We start from the raw sequence: 12257 nt of genomic DNA, 5'->3' as shown, positions 1-12257 counted from the left end.
TGAGGGAAGGTAATGATACTAAACCAGGGCTTTTTGTTTCAGGCTTCCAACTCTGTGGCAATGGCACTGTTTGACACATTCAGAGGTCAGAAATCCCAAGCCATTTTCCATTTACTACCATTTACTGAACAGTAAAACCCTATATTTGGCGTTCATCGGGATGCAAGGGGCATGCCGGCAAACGGGTTATTGTGCTAAACTGCAACCTGATGCATTTGGCATTCTTATATCTACAATTTTTTTGTAAAGAATTAATTAGTGTTGCTTATTATAATATTTTTTTAGCAAATTCTTCTTATTGCTCATTCTGCTTGTAAATATCATGTGCTATTATTTTTCTAAGTGATCTTTTTTGAGTTAGGATTAGGTCTTATGAGACAATAAAATGAGCAATAAAGAGAGTACTCAAGCCATATCTTGAGACTTGAATTTGACTTGTGCTAGTAAGCAACCACCCAGCAGCAACTGCATATCATGATATCATAAAAGTTTTGCATAAGCAAATGCCTCAAAAAATCTAGTTTCTGATGGCTTTTTCCCTGTTATTGTCATTGATTTGCAAGAGGTCATTTTTGGATGTCACCAGGGTGAAGATGAGGTCAACGAGACACTGGTGAGCTTCAACTAGTGATTTACAGTGTATAGTAAAACCCTTCAGGCTTATGGGTCATTGGTTAGCTGGTTGTGTAGGTGGAGACAATAAAGTATAGGCTATACTTCGATATTGTAGCCTCAGGTGAAATGCATATCGTCAGGAGTATAAATCCTGCCCTGCTCTCGTTAAAAGTCTAGAGGAAGCGTTTCAGTGTGTGTATATGTGAATATATGTGATATAAAATGTGTGTGTGAGAAAAAGAGAGATTTTTAGAGGATGTGTCTCAGTCTGATAAGCTCTCCTTTCCCCCTGGGCTTCATTAAAAAGCTTTCCCTTAGAAGCGGCCCTGTGTGGCGCTTTGCCCCTCCACCAGCTCTGGGCTGAGACAAAACACTTGTTTCCCCTCTCTCTCCTCATTCTTTCTCATGTCATCTCTCAGGTCCTCAAAAGGCTTTGTTACAGGCTTTTCAAGTTGAAGCACCTATTTATTTGCTCTTTTCATGGCTAAATCTCGGTTTTATGCTCTCGCTGGCTCTCCTCAGATGCCGAGCGGGGCTGCGGTGCGTCTGCCTGTGCTCAGGCCCTGAGTCACTGAGTCTGGATAATGGACAGGCTTAAGCCGGGTTCACACTGTACGATTTTTGGCCACGATTTGGCCTTCAGAGACAATTTTTGGAGAATCCTAAAAGATGCCTCTGATCCTAAGATAAAATATATAGTCTCTGATCGCTAGTTTGACATGTTCCCTGACAGCCGATTAATGACCACAGGCGATCAAATGTTAATTCTGCCAGTGTCAGAAGTTTTGGCCCACAGTCCTGCTGTGAAACTAATAGGAGTGCAGAACCTGATGACGCATTTAGCGCGACGACAACATTAACGCTAGAGATGGATTTCTTTGCTAGCCACCATTTTAATCCCACATTTACTGCAGCTCACCGTCACCAAACGCATCATGGATTGATGATGTAAAACCCTCACGGGTCATCTTGCGTGTCCATTTTTAACACGTCTTGACTACATGCCGTACAGTCTGATATTAATGACAACTGGGATCCTACAGTGTGACATGACTTACGGTGAACGACTGGATAAACATCTTTGTTGTTTTGGCTTCACCTACCATTTCCCTCTGATTTTAGGGAAAGGTTGTGGGTAGGGGTAGGTTTAGGGATAGGGTTAGGACTAAATTTTCAGGAATAGGTTTTTCCTGGATCAACATATTTACTTACAGGGCTGGATTATCCATAGACTGGATTGGGCGAGTGCCCTGGGGCACCAGCCAATAGGGGGGCACCAAGTGATTAAGATAATGAAGTATTTTTCATGTTTTGTATATATATTATTTTGCTGGAAGAGATGCAGATACAAAGTGAACAGTTAAAGATACAATACATACAGAGAGAATATAAAATATATGCATATAAAGAATTGTGATTGGGTCAACTGACACTATCGGTTCTGGGGAAATTAAGAAAATAGACTTACTATTTATTAGTGCTATAGATGTTATCTTGCAAATTCTATATTTACCAGCCGTTTCTATACGAGATGAAATTAAACCATTTGTCTGTGATGCAGTTTTGCTTTTCGCAATCCAGAAGAGAGAGAGATTTCTGTCACGCGGAGCTACAGCGTGCCAGTCAGTTTAATGAGTGATGATGGCCAAGAGAACTAAACAAAAATGTAGTCTGGTTACACTTTAGGGCTTTGATATTAATCTTATTTTATTTTCGATTTCGGCTGTATAAAAAGATATGATGTAAACTATTATAAACTATCTGTGTTCCGTCGAGCGCAACTTTCTTTCCTTCATAGCGGTGCGCCATTTCATTTCTCCCTAAACTCAAACTTAACTTCAGATTCAGCACAATCTGTGATTGTTGTCAACTGCAGTCTCCACTCTGGCTAAATTGCACAACATGTTTGATAATAAAAAGAGCTATTAAAAGCACAGTGATCCGCGCAAAAGACTCTGTTTCCAAGCGTTGTTTTCGCACGCTGTGAAACGGACTGACTTGAACATTATATAGGCGTCGTATGCACGTCTAAACCATCAAATACACAATAAATAGCCTATGTCAAAATGACCGGCTTGGAGAGTATTCACTTAAACACAGTTTATATCTTAAATGGGCGAAAGCTGTTGTAGCTGGGTCAGTCCTACAATGCAGTACATTTTCAAGGACCAGTCATGTCTTAAAGACATAAAGACAAGTATTTTTTTCCTACTATGGTAGTCAATAGTTGCTCTATCTGCTTGGTTACAAACATTCTTCTAAATATCTTCTTTTGTGTTCAGCAGAACAAGAAACTCATACAGGTTTGGAACAACTTGAGGGTGAGTAAATGATGACAGAATTTTCATTTTTGGGTGAACTATCCCTTTAATATATTGGATAAAATATACATTTTCTATGATGAAACGCATATTATTTAGTTTTCATTCATCAAAGGTGGTGTTTTTTCCCCAACTAGAACTTTAGCCAATTTCTAACATTCTAAACAATTTTTTAAAGAAAATATTCCCAGGGTTTTATTTGAACTATTTTTTTTTTTTTTTTTTTTTTACTATGTATTTGTTTATTAATTAATTTCCTTTCTCTAATCAAAATGCTTCATTCAAAACATTTTTTTTTTAATAAATATTGTTTTACTTTTTAATATATTTAGCATTTAACTGTTTAGCATGGTCCAATAGGCAACATATAAATTGAAAAATATAGTAGATGATACAGATCCTTATCCCCATTTTGTTGCATTGCATTATCATGCATGCAAGTTCCTACAGTGCTGCCTCTGGTTTCTTTCTACATCTCTGTCTGTAGGCTTTCCTAAGGAGTTCATTTGTACAATGCTGAGGATTTAGAAGGCCACAGTGAGTTTATTTGTTTTGGTTATTTCTGTCATGTTTAGTGTACTCTGGCGACTGTAATTGACCCTGTCTGGACAGTGAGACTGTTCACCAATCTCAGTCGTCTATCTCAGTTGTAATCCTGTTAGGAATACACTGAGCCGGCGTGTGAAGTCAGTGTTTGCATTCCCCACACCTGATGACCCCAGAGAAGGTTCATTACTCACACTCGGGTTCGCTATATTAGTGAGGACATCTCATAGAGGCAATAGTTTTTGTATGTAATGTCACTTCTTGTGGGTGTAGTGATGTACGTGACATTAAAGAGGACCTCTTACAATTTCAGCGTTCTTTAGTGTGTACTGTTTGAGCATGAAAAAGGTCTGCAAAGTTACACAGCACAAAGTCCATACCAAAGGGAGTTTTATCAGTAATCACTGTCTCTGAACTCCATGGAACGCCTCGATTGTATTGTTTTTTTGGGAACGCACACATCACAATATTCCTCATTTAAAGGTCCCATGGCATGGCATCTTTCTATTATTTTATAATGTTTCCTGAGGTGTACTTATATTGTTAGTATGATTTTTACATTATAAAATGTCATAATTGAGAAATAAAAGGCATTTTTTCTATACTGATGTTTGCCCTCTGGCTTAATGCCCTGTTTCAAGAAGCGTGTCTGCTGTGAGACTTCAGTAAAAACGCCCACTGTTGTGATTGGCTGGCATCTTTGCATTTAAAATGAGCGGAGGGTTCATTTCACATCAGTTCACTTCACATCAGTTCTATCAGTACGTCTCAGTTCAGTGAACTGTTGTAGTTATAGCATATACTTCAGGTTATTAGTCTATTTCTAGTCGGAGGGGCTGTCACTCATGTCAGAAAGTAACTCTAGTAAATCAGCGCTGACTGGAGAAGCGAACCATTTAGAACGATTCAGTCCGATTTGGTGAACTGATTCGGTTCACTAAAAAGAACCAGTTCAAAAGAATGATTCGTTTGCGAACCGGACATGTACCTAATGTACCAGAGACGGACAAAACAAAAAACAAAGTTATTTATAGTAACTACTGAGTTATGAAAGCGCTGTCAGCACGAGTTTATTTTGTTTGTATCTGAGAGTTCTGAATAAACACGAGTCCCAGTCACACCGAGTCCGTCTTCATCCTTATTACCAACTTTGTAACACACGCAATGTACCACGAGTAAGTGTTGATTATAGCATTATTTTTTAGATATGTTCCTATCATATGAAAAGTGTCAGTGACGCGCATTGAGTACACAGCGCAAACAAAGACACAACAGCAGTAATCGAATGTAATCCAGTTTATTGTGGTGATAGCTGGCTAGCCTAACCGGATACCCTCACGCTTACCCTCCTTCTGCTTAATCTCGCGCCGCGTTTGGTGCCTCCGCTGTGGGCCAGATGCAGTACTGGGGGTCGGGGATGTTGAAGGCCGACCGGTCAGTGCAGCCCGAGCTTCGGCGTGCGTGAGATTTATCTCTAAAGAGATGTGAGTCTACCGATGTTGAGCAGAAACGACTGTATGCACATTGTAGAACAGATAGACGCGACGAGGACGTACAAAAACACTGACTCACAAGATAGAAAACACAAAAACACCGTTCTGTCGGGAGAGAGAGAAGCCGCAGTGTGTGCACGAATAATAAATAATTAGATACACATAAGAAATCACTGATCACAGATCAGAAGGAACTGAAAAAAGACTTCTGTTTTCATTTGTACATCCAAACACTGAGCAACTGGCCTCGCTCGTTTAAAAGCCATGATCTCTTGAGGACAAACAAATATCAAATATAGCGCTCGCTTGGGCCTGCCAAATTCTCTGGGCGGAGGAAAGGGAGGTAACCGTTCCTGTTTTGACTTCATAACAGGACTTCTTCACAGCCAGAACTCGGTTTACACCGATCAACATTTCTATCCACTTGGGGACAATATTCAGGCTAGGGGAACTCATATTAATGTTGAAAAACCTCATAAAATGAAAATTTCATGCCATGGGACCTTTAAATAATTCCCGCCCGGAGGCCTGGTTGATTTGAGTTGATGATGTGTTGAAACGGGCGATTATGGTAAGGGGCATGACATTTCTCAAACGTGCTCTAAACGGTTGACCAATCACAACACATTGGTCCTGCTGACCAATCAGAACTCATTTAGCTTTTTAGGAGGAGGAGCTTCATAGAGACATAGCGTTACAGACAGACTGGGAAGAGAGGTGCTGCAACAATGCCAAATTTCAACATTCAAACATGAAATCATATTCTAGTAGACCCTAAAAACAAAATTAAGATTCTTTAAAAGGGGATAATATGGCGTCATTGCATATGATTTCCTGTGCACCACATTTGGGCACGTTATGAATTTTGTCACGCATAGCCCATATACAGAAAAAAAACAACATTAGCAGCTTTTCCCAAATACACCAGACAGGGAAATAGAGGCTTGTGTTTGTGTCTGTCTAGCCAGCGCTCCACTTGAGTCGGTCTCTTCTCAGACATGGAGCCTCGGTCAAACCCAAGAGCCACAGGACGGGGAGAGAGCAAACATTCAATGTCATCTCTGATTGGCCAAGGTTGAGCAGCGCCTCACCTTCCCATGAACCCCTCCGTTGTCACTGATTGGACGAGGTGAGCCGAGCCTCACTTGTGTCTGAACCCTGCCTTGTGCGAGACGGCGGTTGTGTGATATGAGAGCTGCTCTGCGGGCCTCGCAGACGCTGTTGGGAGACGGACTCAGGGTGGGCGGTCTCGGTCCTGAGGGCTCTCCAACCATCGCTTGCAGTGGAGAGCTCCTTCATCACCACGCCGTCATGATAGCACTACTCATAAGAGCACCACAACCGCCTCTCCTCAACAAGGCAATTCAGACTTCCTCCCTGTCATTAAGCAATATGAAGTCTGGAATGTGAATTCCGAGATATTCGATTCCTGCCCTTTATGAACTTCTCCGGGGTTGGGGGAAGTTATTGGACTTTTTGCAGTTCCTTGGATGCCCACAAGAGGTCACTGTGTAGACGGCACAGAACTCTGCCTTGACGACTGGTAACTGGAGAAGTTGAGAAGTCTGATAGTTTGCACAACACTTGGACAGTAAAACTCAATCTACTAGGCAGACATCTTCAACATTACACAATTTTCAGTTAACAATTTCTTTAACAATTTATCACAGTAGGTATTATTTTGAATAAATCATTAATAAAAAGTGAAGATGGTGATGATGATAGTGTGTGTGTGTGTACAGTGTAATATATATATATATATATATATATATATATATATATATAAATGTATTATTATTATTATTATTATTATTAAACAATGATAATTAGTTTAATTATATTATAATGATTTAATATAATCTAAAAGGAACATTTAACATTATTACCATTTAAATTAATTGCAGAAGGGTGTTATGAACATATATTTTGAATAATTAATTTATACAAAATATATAATAAAATATGATATATATATATATATATATATATATATATATACATACATACATACATATATATATATATATATATACATACATACATATATATATATATATTGAGCATCATTACTTCAGTCTTCAGTGTCACATGATCCTTCAGAAATCATTCTAATATGATGATTTGCTGCTCTAGAAACATTTATGATTATTATTAATGTTGAAAGCATTTTATTAGGATTCTTTGATGAATAGAAAGTTCAAAAGAACCGTTTTTCTCTGAAATAGAAAGCTGTTGTAACATTGTACTACCGTTCAAATGTTTTGGGTCGGTAAGAATTTTTGTTTTTTGGGAAAGAACTTAAAGAAATGAATACATTTATTCAGCAAGGATGCATTAAATTGATCAACTGTAGACATTTATAATGTTGCAAAAGCTTTATATTTCAGACAAATGCTGTTCTTTAGAACTTTCTATTCATTAAATAATCCTGAAAAAATTCTACACAACGGTTTTCAACATTGATAATAATCGGCATATTAGAGTGATTTCTGAAGGATCATGTGACTCTAAAGAATAGTAATGATGCTGAAAATTCAGCTTTGAATCACAGAAATAAATAGCATTTTAAAATATATTCAAATAGAAAAGTTATTATAAATATTTCACAATAATACTGTTTTTGTTGTATATTTGATCAAATAAATGCAGCCTTGGTGAGCAGAAGAGACTTCTTTCAAAACCATTAAAAAAGCTTAATGATTCCAAACTTTATATTTATTTTAAAACATGTTTTGTATAATTGACGCTTTGTAAATCATTTGAATTAAAAATTTAAACTAAATCTAAAAGTCTGATTTTGTTTTAAAAAAAAATTTGTTTATTTAGTTTTTAAGAATGTTAATGATTAGGAAATGTAATAAATGCACAAAAAAAGTTTTTTAAAAAGTTAGAAAACTATTACTGTTATAATTGTAGCACTGCTGTTAACATTGATGTCATGAGAGCTTGGTTTTCAATTTCATACTTGTCATCCACACCTCTCCTTTCTAATGTTGCATATAGGACCATGGTGATCTTGTGACCTTTCAGAGGTGGGTGGGCGATCGTCAGATATTGAGCAAGCGGAGCCGTGTGAATCAGAGGTGAACACGACACGCTTGCCTTCAGCACACTGCCCTACTTCCTCTGAACACAAACACACGACACTCTCTCTGTCTGTCGGTCTTGCACACATCCCTCTGTAAAATGCACACATCCCTCATCATTTGTGTGACGTCTCAAGTTGTTTTGAAAGAGGTCACATCATACCTTCTCCTTTGTATAATTTGATCCACTAGTTTTCCCCTTAAGGTCCACTTATGTAGTATTTGTTATAATTTAGTTTTTCATTGGCATTTTCGGACCCTTGATGTAAACACCTTCTACAAATGTGAATTATGTAACAGTACTGGGAATTTTATTAACAAACTTCCATCTGTAATTGGGGTCCTTCAGAAGGATATGCAGACGTTAAAAATTTACTTTTTGGAGGATATTTTGAGTTCTGAACGTGTGGTTTTGTAGTACATCAAACTAAAATCTAAGATCAAAACTAATGAAATTGCTCATGAATTGACCACTTTAAAGATTTATTTTCTCCTTTAATGCCTAGAATTTATAGCTAACTGTCCCTCTGTAGGATGCATTTGTGATATGTATTATTGTTGTTATTTACTATAATATAAAAGGAACAGTTAAACATTTTTTAAATTTTAATTAATTACAGAAGGATGTTATGATCGTATTTTTTAAATGTACACATTAATTCATACAAAATAAAAATATGATTGTGTATTTATATATATATATATATATATATATATATATATATACACACATACATACACACACACACACACACACACACACACACATACACATACATACAGAGGATTAAGGTAGATGCATATTTGTATATAAATGCCTCATTTTGTCAGTGATGTTACACTTTATGAATAATTTACTGTAAATTATTATCATAGGAAGCTATTTATTTGCAAAATATACTGTATGTCAAACATGTCATGCATGACAATCTATATAACTGTTAACTAGGGTGCAAACTCTCTTTTAATATAAAAAAAATAATAGTAAACTAAATGAGACAAGAATAATTCACATGGTCACAGATGTTTTTAAGGAAAACAATATGGGACGTGGATGTATTTTAGGATTCAGCTGGACATAAAGCCACTGGAATTATGCCGTTCAGTTCAGTCCATCTCCTCATCTCCTAACTTTTTTCCTCATTTCAAACCCCACACCTTGTCTCTGCTGATTTTCGTCTCCTTTCTAAGACTTATCCATTATCTCATTGTCATTGAAATGTTAGAAATCTTTCCCTCTCTATTTTCACCTTGTGTGTCTCAGATCACCTCTGCATGCCACCTGATCAACACCTGCGAATCTCCCGCTCTCAATTTCTCACTCATTCCCTCTCCATATAATTGCCATTAATCTTTTGATGGGCTCTCACTCATCCGTCTCTGATGTTTCCTTGTGTGTTCTTTTCTTTCTGACCATTTCAAGTAAGACTTTGCCACGCGTCTGTGGTCTCATGAGAGATTCCCATATGCTGTTGTTTCAGATGCTCAGCATTAATATACCCATCGACGGCCCATCACTTCTGCTTTGTCATATATCCTCTGTCATGCAACATTATGTAATGTCTGGTGTAGGGTACAACAGGGCTCAAAATATTTTATTTATAATTTTTTTTTTTTTTATTATGTGCTACAGCCTCTACTGTAGGCTGTAATAGAGCTAAACTTTTTTTTTCCTGGTGCAAAGATATATTATTATTAATTTATTGATATGTTGTTGTTTTATTATGGTGTTATTGTCTGATGTGTTATTATTTGTATTATCATTAATTATTAATTATTGTATAATTATTAATTATTTATTTTATTTGTTTATTATAATCTGACATAGGCTGTAACGGCTAAAAGAAAAACTATTCTGGTATAAAGATTTATTCTTATTCTTATTTTAAAATAATTTTTATTTATGTTTTATTATTTTATTCTGAGGTTTCATCATCTGATGTGTTATTATTTGTATTATTTATTTTTTATTTTTCTTTATTTGTATTATATTCTGCTGTAAACTAACAGGGATAAACTTTTTCTGGTATAAATATTTATTATTATTATTATTATTATATTATTTATTATCTTATTTGTCTTATTTTATTATTTGTATCATTATTAATTATTTATAATTTAACATTTATAATTTTTTCTTATTATATATGCTGCAGGATATAACAGTGCTAAATGTAATTCATATATATATAAATATATTATATTATTAAAATACATTGTTTATTATTACTAATTCATTGATTAATTATTAATACTTTATTTACCTTTATAATTTACTTTTATCTGTATTAAATAATGGAGCAACATTATTTATGTGAAAATAAATGATAAAATGTGTTTGTTTGTATAAAAAATATATTTAACAAACAAAACTGAAAACCATCAATCATTTGACTTGAAATAAATGTTGTGATTCGCAATAGCATAAATGTGCAACATTCAAAATCATTAAATGTTTGATCAGATTATCTCAGACAGAACTCGTTGTCTTTGCACATGATGGCAATTTCGTAGTGCATATTAAAATAGGTGTTTTACTTCTGGATGTGTTTAGCCCATTGCCCTCTGTTGTGTTAGTACCATTCACTCACTCTTACAGGGGTAATGGTCTTGAACAAAATCATTATAAAAGGCAAATATAAATAAGTGTGCCTTTTTTGCAGAGTCATACCTCATGTCGTGATTGTGACAGTCGCTCATGTGCTCGATTAAAACGCCCCCCCCGCCCCCGTATAAGTGGCACACTTTAAAGCGAGTGCAAAAGAAACCACATCCCCTACAAACAAGAAATGGGTGCAAAAATCCCATGATAGATGGAATTTCCTGTATCTAAAACAATATATGTGACAAAGCCCAAATAGAGGAAGTTTAATTGAGGAATGTGGTGGAGGTTGCCGCTTCTTCATTTTTGTTTTTTTTAATAGCTTTCCTTTTTTGCCATGTCACTTTGTTGCTGCAAACACTAAGTTCTGTAAACAGAATGGGAGTACTGGAAGAGCAGATCAGATGCACCAGATTTATGAAAACAAAAGATCTCTGTTTTACATTCATGCATTTGGCTGAGACTTCTATCCTAATCAACTATAAGTACATTACTTCACATTGTATTAGTTCATGCATTCCCTGTGAAACTCGTTTCTAGCGCCAGTTGAACTACAAGAACAAAAGCATATACCCAATGTATAAAAGTAAATGCTTTATGAACAGACATTTTAGTACCTTTCTTAATACTTACTGTAAAAAATATATCCCCACATGTTTTTACATTAACTCAATCTTAACTTTGTTTTATAAGTTATATGAGAATCAACTTGATTTCTTAATCCATTTTAATATAGTTTACGTTAAAAAATGACTTAAATTTATGTAGCAACTGAACATTAATAAATTGAAATAGATGGATTTTTTTTTTTTACAGAGTACTATAAACTGCTTTTAGTATACACTTTATTTAAACTCAGAGAGGGCATTTTACCTTCTATAGTTCTACAGCTATTTCTATATCTATATTTACACTTAAGATGATGCTAAGCCGGTTTGTTAGATTTGTCTGTTGTTCTATGAAAACTATTGTTTCAGAAACAAATAAGTGAATTAATAAGTGTATTATCCAGATCTACAAGTTTATGGATCACTTTTTAAAAATGGCAACAACAAAAAAAGTGACAACAAAGACCAAATTTGTTCAAATAAGATCACAAAATTACAGTGATGCTCAGTATAGCTCTGGTCCCTCATTACATGTAATATGCTCAAGCATCTCTGATTACTGGACACAAACTTCTGTGTAATTTTTCTTTATCATAAGCACATTGCAGAAGAAGCCGACTAGATTCATAGTTCTTGTGTGTGTGGCAGATTAAGTTCAATGAAAAATATAAGTTACCTGTGATTGTCGGCTGCGGGTGTGTTTTTTTTTTCTTCTATGAAGTCAGCGGTTGCTCTCTTGTTATTCGTTTCCCAACAAGATCAGCAGGACTTGGTCCGATATAAATCTTTATCTATTTCCTCTTTTTCTTCGTCCATGGAACCGAGTGCAAATGGGAAGTCTCTATTTTATATTCATCTTGAACCTAGAAAGTACAAAGGGAGATGTTATTCATTTTATGTATTATAACCTTTCCCCCCCAGTCTCACAGACAAGGCTTAAAAAATCCCAGACTAAAATCCATGTTTGAGCTGTTTTAACTTGCACT

At 35.7% G+C, this 12257-nt stretch overlaps 1 protein-coding gene across 2 annotated transcripts in view; it reads right to left on the bottom strand.

Annotated features, from left to right (window-relative positions):
- tfec (transcription factor EC) overlaps positions 1-12041 on the bottom strand; it is a 59090-nt gene extending 47049 nt beyond the window's left edge. For both annotated transcript variants that reach the window (XM_079816709.1, XM_079816710.1), the window contains exon 1: positions 11948-12041. The gene's annotated coding sequence lies outside the window, so the exon portion shown is untranslated. The remainder of the gene's footprint in view (positions 1-11947) is intronic.
- Positions 12042-12257: the final 216 nt, after the last annotated feature.

Source organism: Gobio gobio (genome assembly GCF_949357685.1).
Source record: "Gobio gobio genome assembly, chromosome: 5".
NCBI lineage: Eukaryota > Metazoa > Chordata > Actinopteri > Cypriniformes > Gobionidae > Gobio > Gobio gobio.
This window is presented reverse-complemented; position numbering and strand designations above follow the sequence as displayed.